This window comes from Sturnira hondurensis, unplaced genomic scaffold (assembly GCF_014824575.4).
Source record: "Sturnira hondurensis isolate 20B ecotype Veracruz unplaced genomic scaffold, ASM1482457v3 Scaffold0019144, whole genome shotgun sequence".
Taxonomy (NCBI): domain Eukaryota; kingdom Metazoa; phylum Chordata; class Mammalia; order Chiroptera; family Phyllostomidae; genus Sturnira; species Sturnira hondurensis.
Window position 1 is genome coordinate 1,112,540 of NW_028091775.1, and position 17,109 is coordinate 1,129,648.

The 17,109-nt window shown below is 34.9% G+C and overlaps 1 non-coding gene across 1 annotated transcript; it reads left to right on the plus strand.

Annotated features, from left to right (window-relative positions):
* The first annotated feature begins 2,797 nt into the window (after positions 1-2,797).
* LOC119004188 (U6 spliceosomal RNA) lies at positions 2,798-2,904 on the plus strand. The gene has a single exon (XR_005070145.1). It is a non-coding gene; the product is annotated as a U6 spliceosomal RNA (small nuclear RNA).
* Positions 2,905-17,109: the final 14,205 nt, after the last annotated feature.

Consider the following 17,109-nt stretch of genomic DNA (forward strand, 5'->3'; position numbering starts at 1 on the left):
TGATATGGTATCTCAGTGTGGTTTTTATTTGCATTTCTCTTATGATTCATAATGTTCAGCTACTTTTCCTATGTCTATTGGCCATCTGTATGTCTTTTTTTGAGAAGTGTCTATTCAGGTCACTTGCCCAGGTTTTAATTGGATTCCTTGTTGTTTGTTTTTCTCTGGTATTGAGTTTTATAAGTTTGTTATACATTTTGGATATTAATTCCTTATCAGATGTATCCACAAGTATGTTCTCCCATTTTGTGAGTTCTTTATTTATTTTGTTCATGGTTTCCTTTACTGTGCAAAACTTCTTAATTTGATGTGGTCCCATTTGTTAGTTTTCCATTGCCTGAGTAGATATATCCAATAAAATATTGCTATGAGCAATGCCTGGGATTTCACTGCCTATGTTTTCTTCTAGGATTTTTAAGACTTCAGGTCTAACATCAAAGTTTTTAATCCATTTTGAATTCATTCTCATGTTGACAAAAGAAGGTGGTCTAGTTTCATTTATCTGAATGTATCTGTCCAATTTTCCCAACACCATCTATTGAATTAACTATCTGTAGCCCATTGTATGTGCTTGCTTTCTCATCAAATATTAATTGACTATAAAGTTGTGGGTTTATTTCTAAGCCCTCTGTTCTTTCCATTGATCTATGTGTGTTTTATGACAGCACCATGCTGTTTTGATTACTATGGCCTTATATTATAGTTTAATATTGAGTAGCATGAACCCTCCCACTTTGCTATTCTTTTTCACAACTGCTGTTGCTATTTGGGGCCTTTTTGGTTCCATGTTATTTTTTGAAATATTGTTCTAATTCTTTGAAATGCATCATTGATATCCTGATGGGAGTTGCTTTGAATATGTAGATTACTTTTGGTAGTATAGATATTTTAAAGATGTCAGTTCTTTCTATCAAAGATCATGGTATGTGTTTCCATTTATTTGTATCTTCTTTAATTTTTTTCATTGTTTTATAATTTTCCAAGTGCAGGTCTTTTACATTCTTTCACCTATTTTTTTTCTATTTTCAGTTGTTTGTTCTAAATCTATATATTAACTAATGACTTCTAAGTGTATATATCCAACTAGAACTGTCTTTTGTGATCAAGACCTAAATACATCAAACTACCTCTAGATAGTACACATATAATTTGACTTGTGCAGTTAAAACTCAAATCATCATCTTTATACCTGTCTGTTGAGGAGGACAGCTGGAGGATATGTAAGAGTTCAATCCCAAGAGAAAACCTGCAGCCAAAGGTGGGCCTCTGGAGTCTCTGATATTGTAGCTGACACTTCTCAGGACCTGGTGCTGGAAAAATATGGGCCTTGGTGCACAGCTTAGTTCATTTTGCACACACCCAGGCTCAGCAGGGGGAGCCACAAACCTTGGATCATTGATAGCTACAAACAGGTTGCCCAGAAGCAGGCATAGGCAGCGTCTGACATGGAACTGCACCAGAATCTAGGCGGATATACCAGGTACTTAGAAACAAACACAAAGAGACAGCCAAAATAGGAAGAGAAAGAAACAGATCCTGAATGAAATAACAAGCTAATTTTCCAGAAAAAGAGCTAAATGAAATGGAGGCAAGCAATTTATTAAATACAGAGTTTAGAGTAATGATTATAAGGATACTCAACAACATGAAAAAAGATATAGATACTATTAAAAAGGACCAGTCAGAAATAAAAACCAGTATCTAAAATAAATAATACATTGTAATTAATAATCCATAAATTAGTTAAAGCAGAGGATAGAGTCAGAGATTTGGTACATGAGATAGAAAAAAAGCCCAAGTAGAGCAGAAAATAAAATGAGAATTTCAAAAACCTTTCAGACAACCTCGAGCCTAACAACATCCATATCACACGACTATGAAAAAGGGAAGAGAATAAGCAGGGGATCAAGAACCTATTTAAAGAAATAATGACTGAAAACTTTGCTAACCTGGTGAAGAAGAAATACACAGAAGTCTAAAAAGTGCAGAGAGTCCCAAGCACGATGGAACCAAAGAGGCCCATATCAAGACAAATTATAATTAAAATGGCAAATCTTAAAGAGAAAGAGAATCTTAAAATCTGCAAGAGAAAAGCAGTTGATTACCTACAAGAAAGCTCCTGTTTAACTGTCATCTGATTTCACATCAGAAACACTTAAGGCCAGAAGGGATTGGCATGAAATATTCAAGGTGATGAAAAGCAAGGACCTACAACCAAGGTTACTTTACCCACTAAGGTTCTCATTTAAAATTGAGGGAGAAATAAAGGGCTTCCCAGATAAAAAAAAGCTAAAGGAGTTTGTGAACAGCAAACTAGTGTTGCAACAAATGTTAAAGGGCTTGCATTAAGATAGAGAAGAAAAAGAAAACAAAAAATACCAGGAAAATAATTAAAAATCAAGTGGTAATAAATATGCATCTATCAATAATCACATCAAATAAATAAATGGTTTAAATGCTCCAACAAAAAGACATAGGTAGCTGATTGGATAGGAAAACAAGATCTGTATATATGCTGTTCCCAAGAAACCCACCTTAGAATGAAACATAATCATGATAAAAGCAAAGAGATGGAAAAAATATTTCATGCAAAAGGGAAGGAAAAAGAAACTGAGGTAGCAATACTTATATCCAACAGAATAGATTTTAACACCAAGGCTATAGTAAGAAACAAAGAAGGAACTGCATAATGATGAAGGGAACATTCCAAAAACAGGGCATAACCCTAGTAAACATTTATTCATCCAACATGAGAACATCTAAATATGTAAAGCAAATCTTGATGAAAATAAAGGGAGTGCTTGCTTCGGCAGCACATATACTAAAACTGGAACGGTACAGAGAAGATTAGCATGGCCCTTGAGCAAGGATGACATGCAAATTTGTGAAGTGTTCCATATTTTTATGGGCGTAAAAGACAGAAAAACTGTACTTGAACAATAATTAAATTTTAAAAAGTTAATCTCTTAAAACAATAAAGGAAAAGATGCACAGAAATATAGTCATAGAAGGGGATTTTCATACCCTATTGACTTTATTGGGTAGCTCTTTGAGAAAGAAAATCAACTAGGAAACAATAAGTGGCCTTAAATGACACACCAGATAAAATGGATATAATTGACATGTACAGAGCATTTGACCCCAAAGCAGAGTAATATACATTCCTTTCAAGTACCCACGGAACGTTTTCTAAGACAGACCACATGTTAGGGCACAAAATGGATTTCAATAAATTTAAGAAGATAAGAATCATATAAAGCATATTCTCTAACCGTAATGCTATTAAACTAGAAATCAGTCACAAGAACAAAACTGAAAAATACGCAGAGAGATGGAAGCTAAATGAGGTGTCATTAAACAAGGAGACAACCAGGAGATCAAGGACGAAATTAAAAGATAACCTGAAAAAAAGGGAAAATGAGGACACAACCCAAGGAGCAATCCTAAGAGGGAAATTCATAGTATTACCAGCCTATTTCAAGAAATAAGAAAAAGCTTAAATAAACAATCTACCTTTAAATTTAAAGAAACTTGAAAGAGAACAAAAAAGAAAGTCCAAAGTGAGTAGAAGGAATGAAATAATAAAGATCAGAGCAGTTACAAATGGAACAGGATTTAAAAAAAAAACAATACAAAAGATTGATGAATCCAAGAGCTGGTTCTTTGAAAGGATAAATAAGATTGACAAACCTTTATCTGTATGCATCAAGAAAAAAAGAGAAAGTGNCAGCCTATTTCAAGAAATAAGAAAAAGCTTAAATAAACAATCTACCTTTAAATTTAAAGAAACTTGAAAGAGAACAAAAAAGAAAGTCCAAAGTGAGTAGAAGGAATGAAATAATAAAGATCAGAGCAGTTACAAATGGAACAGGATTTAAAAAAAAAACAATACAAAAGATTGATGAATCCGAGAGCTGGTTCTTTGAAAGGATAAATAAGATTGACAAACCTTTATCTGTATTCATCAAGAAAAAAAGAGAAAGTGTCCCAAAAAATAAAATCAGAAGTGAAAGGGGAGAAATGACAACTGACACCAAAGAAATGCAAAGTATTGTAAGAAAATATTATGAACTACTATATGCCATAAACAGGACAACCTGAATGAAATAGATGAATTTGTAGAAACATACAATCTCCCAAAACTAAATCAATAAGAATGAGCAAATCTAAATAGACAGATTACACCTGGTGAAATTAAAGCAGTAATCAAAAAACACCCAACAAATGAAAGCCCTGAACCGGATGGCTTCACATGTGAATTTCACCAAATGGTCCAGGAGGAACTAACACCTGTCCTTCTCAAACTATTTCAAAAACTTTAAGAGGGAAGACTCCCAAGCTCATTTTAGGAGTCCAGCATTATCCTAATTCCAAAATCAGATAAAGACACTACAAAGAAAGAAAACTGTAGGCTAATATTCCTGATGAATATAGATGCTAAAATCCTAAACAAAACATTAGTAAACTGAACAGAGCAATATATCAAAAAGATTGTATACAACGATCAAGTGGGACTTGTTCTGGGAATGCAAGTTTTGTACCACCTTCACAGATAAATGTGATTCACCACATAAAAAAATGAAGGATAAAAACCACATGATCATATCAATAGATACAGAAAAGCATCTGATAAAATGCAGCACCCATTTATGATCACAACCCTCAGCAAAGTGGAAATAGAGACAATATAATCAAAATAGAATAAAGGCCATCTATGACAAACCCACTGCCAGTATCATACATACTCAAAGGGTGAAAACTATAAACATTCCTCTTAAGATCATGGACAAAACAGGGATGTCCACTTTCACCCCTCTTATTCAACATATTACTGGAAGTCCTAGCCATAGTAATCAGACGAGAGGAAGAAATACAAAGCATCCAAATTAGAAAGGAATCAAAACTGTCTCTATTTGAAAATGATAGGATACTGTACACAGCGAATCCTAAAGATTCCACCAAGAAACTACTAGAACTCATAAAAGAGTCAGTAAAGTAGCAGAGTACAAAATTCTGAGAAATCAGAATTGCAGAAATCAGTTACATTTATCTATATATGCCAATAATGAACTATCAGAAAGAACAATTAAAAAAAATCTCATTAACAATTCCTTCAAAAAGAATAAAATACTCAGGAAGAAATCTAACCACAGATGTAATAGACCTGTACTTGGAAAATTATAAGACACTGAAGTAAGAAATTGAAGAAGATACAAACAAGTGGAAGGACATAATGTGTCCTTGGATAGGAAGAATTAACACATTCAAATATTCATACTACCCAATGCATTCTATAATTTATCTAATTTGTAATACAAAAGAGGACTCATTTGTTTTGCAATTTTTATGTATATAAATGTCCAAGAGAAAAAACTACTTGGCTAATTAATCTGTTAAAATATTGATTGTTGAAAAAATTTTAACTTTGAAAATTGTGAAAGATAAAAAATATTGGGTAATCTGTGAATTTGTAAATTTGAAAATTTATTACACTAATATATGAAATTTTAAACTTCCATGGGAAAATTAAATCACCTTTTTACTTACTAAAATCTTATTTTAATGTAGTTTTACATATATAACTATGTTGTATATATAGTTAAATGTTTATAAATTATGAATGATAAAGACCACTAATGTATGTATAATAATTTTACCACCTGAAATTCTAAAAGTAATTAAAAATTCTTAAAATTGTGTGTTTTAGTTCTCAAAGAAAGAATTTCAGGGGAAAAGGGGAAGGGTTTACAAGAACGAGTATAAAGGACACATGGACAACAACTAAAGGGGGTGGAAATGGGAGGGAGGTGGAGAGCACTAGGGGTGGTAAGCTGGGATGGGAGTAAAAGACAGAAAACTGTACTTGAACAATAATTACATAAAAAAATAAAGATACTCAAACTTCAACTGTAATTAAAAATAAAACAATCAAAAATGTTAAAAAGAAAAAAGAAAAGCTGCTCAAAAAACGAAGAAAACACAACTGAGCATAGACTTATCTATTAATCTACAAACATGAACAAGGAAAAATACATAGGTAAAGTTTTATTGATTATCATTTCATAAATATGTCTTTTAAAAGTTATACTGAACTTTACTCATGTGTTTCAAATATACAATTTATAAAAAATAAAAGATTGGCTTTGTTAGAAGATAAGAATTAACATTAAACCTAGTGTTATACTCATCTACAGTTTTCACAAACCAGGCTAGTCTAAACATTGTCTAACCATTGTCACTTGATTCTGCCTCTCTGCCTTCTTTAAAGTACTTTATCATTGGTGTTCTTCAGTATTTAGAAACTCTGAGAACAATATGGCTCATTGTAGTATCCTTGCTCATGTTTCAGCCAGGAGGACTAGTTTATGCTGAACTAAGAACCCTCCAATATTGGTAATTTAAAGAAAGATTTTAAAATTTCTTTTGCATATTGTGTCCCATGCAGGCTGTCAGGGGGGCCCTAGGACATACAGAATCATACACATGACTATTAAGGTACTCACCAGGAAATTGCACACATCACTTTCCTTCATGTTATATCAGCCAAGTCAAATCATTTGGACAAACCTAACTTCAAAGGAGTTGGAAAATAAACTCCTACCATGTGTCCCAAAGAGCAAATTTGAACTGATTTGATAACCAGCTATAAAGACTAACTTATCCACCTCTTCCCTATAGATTGCCTTCTTGCAAAGGCTATTCTCTGATGCCTGTTCTTTGATGATCCCTCCCAAACCCATTTTCTTTTCTCCCTTCTGAAGAGTATTATGCTAAATGAAATAAGTCAGTTGGTGAAAGGCAAATACCATATGATCTCACTCACAAGTGGAACCTAAACAAAACAAAGAAGTGAGCAAAATTGAATCAGAGTCATAGAAATAAAAAACAAAGTCACAGTGACCAGAAGGAAGGAGGGAGGAAGATAACCAAGGAACGAATGGGAAGGGTCAAGTCAAGGAACATGTATAAAGAACTCATGGACAATGACAGGGGAGGGGGGAAGGACTGAACTTGGGAGGTTGGGGACAGGGGAGAGTAATAGGCAGAAAAATGGGGACAACTATAATTGAACAACAATAAAAAAATAAAAAATGAATAAATAGCCCCACTGTATTTTTGGAACTCCATCTCATAGTAAACAATCGTAGCCTCATTTCAAAGTTTTCAACTTTTTCTGAACTAAAATCTGAGTCTCATAAGAAAATTATCATTTCTATTGCTCTCATAACTATTCATTGTTGTTTTTCCCATAATAATAACTAATAATACATTGTCCTTAATGTAACCATCAAACAATAGTTTTACTAAAATTAAAACTTTATTAAAACACATAGAAATTTATAAAATCAAATACAAATAATAATAACTATAAAACAATAACCAAATACAATAAAAGCCTAATTCTATACAAGTCTTTTGGCACTTTTTATCCTTCATTAATGTCAACGGAAGATCTTCTGTCACTTAGGCCAGTCTTTTTCTCTAATTATTTTTCCACCAGGTTGACTTCAGTGGCTCTGATGACAACCATTCAACATAATTATGTCCATTTTCTCACAAACTGTTAGTTCACTTACTAAATTCATATTTTATCTGTAATTCATTTCAACTTTCTTGGTAGTAGCTTCAAATTATTTCTATTGCTTTTTGGAAAATTTCAACAAAAATTTGCTTTTTTAACTCATACTTCTGGACTTGAAACCCTGATTATTTCTTAATATATCTATCAGTCCTTTTTTGTGATCATTGCCAGCTATCTTGCATTTTTTCCCAATAGCCATTTTGAGTCTTGCCTAAGTCACCTAGTCCCTAACCCTCCAACTTTTTTTTCATTTCTTCTTTCCCTCTCATCAAATTGCATAGTTTCTCTTTAAAGAGAGACTTGCCTCACTATTATTAAACATGGAGGTACTTAGCCCTGGCTGGTGTAGCTCAGTGGATTGAGTGTGGGCCTGGGAACCAAACGACCCCCGTTTGATTCCCAGCCAGGGCACATGCCTGGGTTGCAGGCCAGTTCCCAGCAGGGAACGCACAAGAGGCAACCATACATTGATATTTCTCCCCCTCTCTCCTTCTCTTCCCCTTTAAAGATAAATAAATAATAAAATCTTTAAAAATGGAGATACTTATGCATTCATATTTGATTCCTGCTTTCTGTTTAAATAGAAAGTGAAAGGAAGTTATTTATCTAAGGTTAATTTTTCAAACTGTAACTGTGGAATACATAAGCGTTTTCTCCCTGTATAGTATCTTCAGCACCTTCCTGAGGCTCTGTCTACTGGCATTTACCCATGGTTAAGAGTCTTTATTCTACAAAAACTTCCCTTTCAAGATATATATATATATACCTTAGAATCTTAGAATCTTCTCCTTCTGTCTCTTCCTTTCTCTCTCTCTTCTCTCTTTTCTTCATCCTTCCCTTTCTAATCTCTAACTTTTAATTATTTATTTATTAACCTGTCCTGCACTTTTTCATTTTGACTTATGGCATTTTTGTCAACACAGGCCAAGGCCTCTTTTTTTTACTAAATCTAATAGCTTTTATTGTTCACTACCTCTTTATTAACATCCCATTCATTTCCTGCTCTGGCAACATCTTCCCTGGTGGTCTTATGTCTCTGCCTCCTTTTCCTAGATTTTCCTTCATGAAATATTATTTACCTACATACCACTAAGTATGTTCATCTCCAGGGTTGCTTTTCACATCCTCTCATATTCATATCTCACACTCAATATGGTGATACTCATTCTTGTGCCTTCACATACCCATACATTAGTTTGTTTTAAGCACACTTTTCCCATTATGACTTCCCTCTACATCTTGTGTGGATGTATATGTGTTCATGTAACCATTGTTCTCCAAGCTTCGTTCCTTGATTCTCTTTTACCTTGTATAGTAAACTAGTACAAGATATAATAAATTATTTAATGATTTGTGTATTCAGTTCACTTCCTTTTTTCCTCATAACCATTTGTTAATCTTAGGACTCTATAAATTACCATGTAGATGTTCGTATTTGCTTTGTTAGTGGTCTTTCGTCCCCTTCTTTCCCTCTCTTTACAAGTTGTTCTCCATACTCCTGCTAACATAGTCTTTGTAAAAGCAAATCTAATGACATCATCCTATCCCTAAATCCTTGGGCATTCCCTGACCTTCCCAATAAAGTTCTCATTTTTCCACATAGCATAAAGTTTCTTATGATCTGGTTTCTGCCAAATTCTTTTTTTAATATTTTATTTATTTATTTTCAGAGAGAGGGGAAGGGAAGGAGAGGGAGAAAAATATCAATGTGTGGTTGCCTTTTATGTGTCCCCCACTGGGAACTGTACTGCAACCCAGGCATGTGCCCTGACAAGGAACCGAACCTCAATCCTTTGCTTCACAGGACCTCGCTCAATCTACTGAGCCACACCAGCCAGGGCTGGCTTCTGCCAAATTCTTCAACCTCATCATTTATGAGTCCTCCTTAAAATGCCTGTTCTAGCCAGAGTCTTTTTTTTTTTTTTTTACTTCTGAGCAAGGAAACCTTTTCTAAGCATCCTTCCTTGAGGTGCTATAACTATTGCCTAGGATAAAGTTTCCATTGCTCCCTGACCCCCGTTCTGTCATCATTTATTTTCTCTAATCCTTCAGGAAGCTTGCCCTGCTATCCCTAATTGGGTTAGTTGTCCCTACCCTTTGCTCTCCTGCCTAGTGCCACCCTTGTAAGCATCCAAACTGTAAGCTTCCTGAGAACATGAATCATGTCTAAGTAATACTTGTATTCTTGACACCTATCCCAGTGTCTGCTGGTATCCAGTAATTACTGCTGGCAGTTGTTGAAAAAACAAGCAGGGGAATGCAGACCCTTTAATCAACAGTGACAAAGAGCCCACAATGCACTAATGGAAAAGCTGGTGAAATTAGAATAAAATCTCTATTTTGGCTAATAATATTATGCCGAGGCTATTTTTTTAAAATCTTGATAAATGAGCTGTTGTTCTATAAGGTGTATCTGGGGAAACTGGGTGAAGAGTCTATAAGACTTCCCTGCACTGTTTTTGTGACTCTTTTATAAAGTTAAAATTATCTCAAAATTTTAAAAAAATTCTCAAAGCTTGAAAAGTATCCACTCCCTCTTGCCCTTCTACTTTCTGGGATTCATAGAGAATCTTTACATTTTTCTATGAAATATTTGTAAAACTAATGTTGCTGCTTACAAACCTTTACCTTTGTACTATTTATTTATCTTTTAATGATGTCATTTATTTATACCATCTTGGGAGTAATATGAGTAAAATTGTAATTATATGTGACTTTCCTCAAGGCTGTGATCACTTAGTTATTGATTCCCTCATTATTATCTTATAGTTCCTTCTTTTCGATTCTTTTCTGCTTATCAATACCTCCCATTATAGCATTACCTCACTTTTGTGAAAGTGTTTTAGAAAAATCTAATTTTATTATGAATCTTTTCCAAATTATTTTTATACTAGATGAATACATCCCCTTCCTCAGGATAGCAACGGCCCCTGATATATAGCTCAGTTAAAATTGTATTTTTGGATAACATGGAACTTATAACTGGGAAGCATCTGCAAATGTAACTTTTTCAACTTTCTGCTGTTCCATTAGAGAAAGACGCAGCTTTATAGAGTATGCTTGCCTTAAGTCACGGGTTGCCTGGTGAGGCCTACAAAAAGTGTAAGCTTTATAGCAACCCAACAGCCTTCGTTCTGGCTTTCTGAAAGTACATCTTCCCATTGTTTCTTGATTACTCACTGGTGGCAGGTGGGAGCTTCACAGCTCTTTGATTCAGTGGCTGATGTGTCTATTCTTTGAGAACACAACTGGCAGCTTGGCAGTCAGCATCCTTCAGTGATCAGTGGAGCTCAAACAGAATCTCTTGTTTTATGCAGCTCTTTTGCGAAGACTTCAATATCTGTGCCCGCTGAAAAATATCGTATATAATGAGCCCTAAACTTTAAATCTAGTGAAGCCTAATTGCCTCTCTTTGGAATACTGTCACCACCAACTACAACAGCACTTTTGTAGTACCTTACATAAACTGAGTGAATTTGAATTAGACTACCTGAGTCACATTGAAAAACCAGAGTGGAGGACATTTATATTCTTTTGGCAGACATATATATATATTACTTGCTACTCAAATTGAATGCCTGTTCCTTTTAAAGTTTTTCTTTTTTTTTTCCTTTGGCAAGACCACAATTTCTGACAGTACCCTAACATCTCTAGCTATGACAGCTGTTGTATTTAGAATTGACAGGGTATCTGAACAATTCAGAATTGCTTGATGTGTACACAGAGCCAACTTTGTAGCATGTAACCCATGTTACAACTCAGCTTTTTGGGCACCTCAGCAGCCCCATCTCTCACCCCTTTCAACACTAAGCCAGGCTCATGTTCAGCTCCTGACACACTGGCAAGAGACTAGTTTCCTTTGGAGTGAAAAGTAGTTCCTTTGGAGGGAGGCAGTAAAATGGAAAAGAAAACTTGTGTTAGGCATAAGACTTTAGTACATAGAGCCCCAATACTTGGCTTTATTTCTGCGGATTAAGTCATTTTATGTTACCAGTTTCAGTTGTTTTCTTCGTAAAATGTTAATATAACAAACTATTCCCTCTACCTCATAGAGTTTTTCAGTGATCAGTTTGGAAGAGATGCTTTGTAAAATGGACAGTTCCAAGCACGTTTAAGTCGATACTGCTAGTGCCTCGCTGTGCATGTGATATGGCTCTGGGCTCTGGCTTCTACCTCTAAGTTCTCATTTTTGGCTGTTTTCACCAGACGTTCCTGAATGTCCAAATTTTCTGAGGCAGTAATACTAGTTGGCATCAAATAAAATAACTCATTTATACTGAAATTAAATGCATGCAGAACCCTACTGAGCAGAACAAACTTAAGTTTTCCCTCATTTAAAGCTGTGAGTGGATTTTCTCTAGGTCTTTCTTTCTTTCTTTCTTTCTTTCTTTCTTTCTTTCTTTCTTTCTTTCTTTCTTTCTTTTTTTCTTTCAATAAGAAATAAGTGTGGACACAGGGAACACACTGAAAGATCTCAGAGGGTGGGGGCTGGATGAGAGGAGTAGAAGAACACACATGCGTGTACTCAGACACGATGCCTCACAGGGATGGGGCAACAATGTGGTCAAGATGAGGCAGCGGGAGCTCAGTGGCCTGGGGGGCAGGGGAGAATTGGAGGACGTCTATAATAGTGTCAACAATGGAAAGATAAAAAAATAAAACTAATTTTAAAGAATAAAATAAAAACACTAGAGAATTGATTTGAATGTTAAACTTAACACTGACTTGCAATGATTTTCATGTTAAGACTGTTTACATGTAGAAAGGAGAGAGTTCAACATGTGTACCATCTTTGTTTTAGCAATTGCCTCCTCCTTCAAAATCACCATTTCAATGAGATTTTCTCTGTGTATCTGTTCTAAAATTACAGTCCCTTTTCTCAACCCCACAGGTTTTTTTTTTCCTACCTGGCTTTATTTTTCTCCTTGGCACCTATAATTATCTTACTATGTGTTGTATTCACTTATATTCTTTAATGTCTGTCTGGCCCCTTAACATGTAAATACCAGGAAGTAAGATCGTTTGTGTCTTCTTTACTGCCTTCCTTTCAGCACCTAAAGCAGTGCCTGATGTACTAGCATTTCAAATATGTGTTAGTTAAATGAAAAAGTTCTAAAAATCTAGGTTAAAATACTTTCCTATCTCGAGTAATCTAATAATATTTATTTGAAAACACCTCTTATTGTTAACTTGACTACAACACAAAATGGTGATTTTCTTCTAGATCATGATTAATTTTATAATAGCATGCTGATTATTCATCAAAATTAAGCCCAGAGTTTCATTTTTGGGACTTCTAAAAGCAGTGGTTTTCATCTGCTAATTGGAATCTACTGGGGAGCTTTAGAAACATAGAGATGTCAAAACTTTATCTTGCACCAATTAAATCAGAACCATCACTGCGTGAGGACAAAGACCAGGTGTTTTTGTTTTTGTTTGTTTGTTAGTTTTATAACTCCCTTGGAGATTCTAATGTGCGTCCAGGATTGTTAAGTATTAGCCATCACCCTCTGGGATACATTTGTTAACAAAGTAATTACAGGATATTTTCTTTTCTAATTTCAATTTAAAAGATGTCCAATATAAAAAAATCCACCACTTTTCTCGTAGACCCTGCCGTGTTTCCTGATCAGAATTAGAAATACATCAATATCTCATCTAACTGAGGTGATAGATAAATACTATGTTCTCAAAGATAACTTCCCTTTTCCTTTAATTCCTCTAAATTGTTCCTTTCTTGTTTTCCTGCAATCTTCAGCACTATTTACTAGTGACAGGAAATTTAGGGTTACTTACCTCTGCTAGGTGTGAGTGATTATGTAGATCAGACCTTACTATGACAATTTAGATTGCTGTTGAATTCTCTGGAATTATAAATTTGTGTGCATTTTATATGCATTGTTTTTCTCTTGGGCAAGGAACTGTACATTTAATCAGGTCACAGTCTCCTGCATGGAGGCTGTGGCCTTCAAAAAAGTGAATAATCTCAGGACTAGGTAATCTTTGAATGTGTTTTACTACAGAAAGTTAGTTTTCTGACTCCCAGAATGCTTGCAAAGATCAAGTGAGATAAATGTGTATGAAAGGAAATATGAACTGTAAACACTACACACATATATCATGACAGCCATGGTTTCATGTGGGAGAAATCAATTATTAGAAATATATATATTAGATAAATTAAAATAGAAACATTCTGATCTTGGAAAAAAAGTTTGTGGTCTTCAGCAGATTTGCTCAGCGGACACAGGAAAAAGGTGAGTTTCATGAGCAGTGCTCCAAAGCTAATGATGCAGCTATTCTTTGTCCACAGGAGGCTCTGCCACTAAAAATACATTGCAGAAATATAAAAGTAAGGTTTATGTTTTAAGATAAATCTACAATTTATTAGAATGGCTTTAAAAAAATCTACTCTTTGCCATGTGAGAGAACTTACTACAAAAAGCTTCTTCGTTAATGTAAAATAAAGCAGGAAAAGTGAAGTAGAATGTGGCGAACTTAAAGGGATAAAGAGAAATCTTCAAGAATGTTTAAAAATCAGACCTCAAATTAAATTTACAAATGGGTTTATATTGCACCTTTAATTATAGTGGCTGATGCATGAATTTAGAGTCAAGTTCAGTTTTGTTTGGCAATTATGAAGAAGTCATATAGGATTTGATTATTTAAAAATGCATTTTAAAAATAGTTTTAGAGTTCCAGCCAAGATAGAGGCATAGGTAGAGACCCTTCTCTTCCTCACACAACCAAAAGAAGAAAAACAATGAATCTGAAATCAATAAACAACGAAAAAGCAACAGAAAAATCAAGCTGCATGGAACTCCGACAACAAAGGAATTAAAGAAAAAAAAGACCCCATAAGGCTGCCCACCATATGGGCCAACTCAGAAAAACCTCAGCAAAGCTTCGGACCTTTGGAGTGGGGCTTGCTGCCTAGCTCGGAGGACTGTGTGAGAGGGGCTGACTTAAGGGGACTCAGAGGCGGCTGTGGGCAATGCAGTAAGAGAAGCACTCAGTCTCACCCGAGAGTTCATTGAAAAGTGTGCTAGAAGTTGGAAGCAACCTAGGTGCCCGTCAGTAAATGAATGGATCAAAAAACTATGGTACATATACACCAAGGAGGTTTGACCTGCCCTGGCGAATACTGAAGGCTTCTCCCCCTTACAACTTGGACAAAGAAATATGGCTCAAATGAAAGAACAGAGCAAAGCCTCAGAAAGAGAGTAAGTGATGAGGAGATACCCAGCCTATCTGATGGAGAGTTTAAAGCCCTGGTAATGAAAATGCTCACAGATCTGACTGAGCTTTGCCAAAAAATGAAAAAAAAAAAAAAAAAAAGAGAAGGATACCCAAAGTGAAATAAAGCAGAATATTCAGGGAACCAAAAGTGACAGGAAGAAAACCAGGATTCAAATCAATGATTTGGAACAAAAGGAAAAAAAAAACACAAAAAACCCCTGACATCCATCCAGAATAAAATGAAGAAACAAGAATTGAAAAAAAAATTGAAGAGACTCTTCAAACCTCTGGGACAACCTGAAATGTTCCAATATCCAAATTATACGGGTGCCAGAGGAGAAGAGGAAGATCAAGAAATTATAAAGTTATTTGAACAAATAAAGAAGGAAAACTTCCACAATCTGGCAAAGGAAATAGACTTCCAGGAGTCCAGGAAGCCCAGAGAGTCCCAAAGAAGTTGGACCCAGAGATGAACACACCAAGACACATCACCATTACTTTACCCAAGATTAAATTACAAAGAGAGAATCCTAAAAGAAGCATGAGAAAAGGAAAGAGTTACCTACAAAGGAGTTACCATTAGACTATCAGCTGATTTCTCAATAGAAACCTTGTAGGCAAGAAGAGGCTGGAAAGAAGTATTTCAAGTCATGAAAGGCAAGGACCTACATCCAAGATTGCTCTATCCAGTAAAGCTTTCATTTAGAATAGGACAGATAAAGTGCTTCCCAGATAAGGTCAAGTTAAGAAGTGATGATGATAACCAAGCCATTATTATATGAAATGTTAAAGGGACTTGTCTAAGAAAAAGAACAAAAATATGAACAGTAAAATGACAACAAACTCATAATGATCAACAAATGAACCTAAAAGAAAAACAACAAAACTGTAAACAAAACTAAGCAAACAACCAGAGCAGGAACAGAATCAGAGAAATGGACGTCACACGAAGGGATTTCAGTGGGGAGGGCAAAGGGAGGAATCGGGGGAAAGGCACAGAGAAGAAGAAGCATAATGAGTAGACATAAGGTAAACTAGGAGAGATAAAATTGGTATGGGAAATAGAGGACTCAAAAAATTGATATGTACAGCCCATGGACATGAACTAAGGCCGGGGGATGCTGGAGGGTTGGGGGGCAGGGCAGAGGGGTGATAGAGGGGGAAATTGGGAAAGCTGTAATAGCATAATCAATAAAATATTTAAAAAGTTTTCAAATATTTAATATTCATCCAACAGCTCTGTAAAAATTAATAATCTAGACATTGTTCAGAAACAAAGAGAGTGCTGGCTGGTTTGGCTCAGTGGATCAAGTGCCAGCCCGTTAACCAAAGAGTCGCCAGTGTCTTTCCCAGTCAGGGCACATGCCTGGGTTGTGGGCCAGTCCCCAGTTGGGAGCATGTGAGAGGCAACCACACATTTATATTTCTCTCCCTCTCTTTCTCCCTTCCTTCCCCTCTCTGTAAAAATAAGTAAATACTAAATATTAAAAAAAAAGGAAAAGAAAGAAAATGATCTCCTTAATCTGGCCACATATTTGGAAGTAACTGAGATTTTTTAGTTTTTATGCCGATTTCAAGAATGGTGGAGGCAAACTGAGTGTGTCATCTTTGGAACTTTCCTATCATGTGCTTTGCTTTACTTTGTTTACTATCATCAGGAAGTAATTATTTAAATTTATTGAGCCTCTTTTTGTTTAAAGGTAGACATTAGAATTTAAAGTGGCATGCTAGATATCCAAGAAAATCATGTGTTGCTACTCATCACAAACAGTATTCCTAAAGGGAATTAAATGAAATCCATGGAACAGCTGAATGTTAATTGTAATATTGCTCTGCAGCCCATTTAGTTCAAATGGATTATAAATTATTCATGAAGCAAGCACCACACTAGCAGTATTTCTGTTAACTGAGCTCATGACCCTTCTCTTACCTAAACTTTTAGTGTGAAGCTAATAATAAAATGTGCAGTTATTAAGTAACATACTAGGTAAGCAATTCAGGGCATCGGTATATAATGATTCCCACATTATAATTTTTAACACTTTTTACTATCAATACTGCTTTTATGGCCAATTATAAAAATGGGGATATTTTAATAAAATAGTGAATGTTAATCTTAGGATAAAAATAATATAGAATAATAAACAAAATTTATTTTTGGCATTTGTCTTTCTGTTTTGTTTTGCCTAACTATATGAGATGGAGGGTTCAAAAAAACTCAGAATTTATTTATAAAAAAATTGTGTATTTCTTCTTATATGTCTAAAAACCAGTCACCTTCGAAGTAT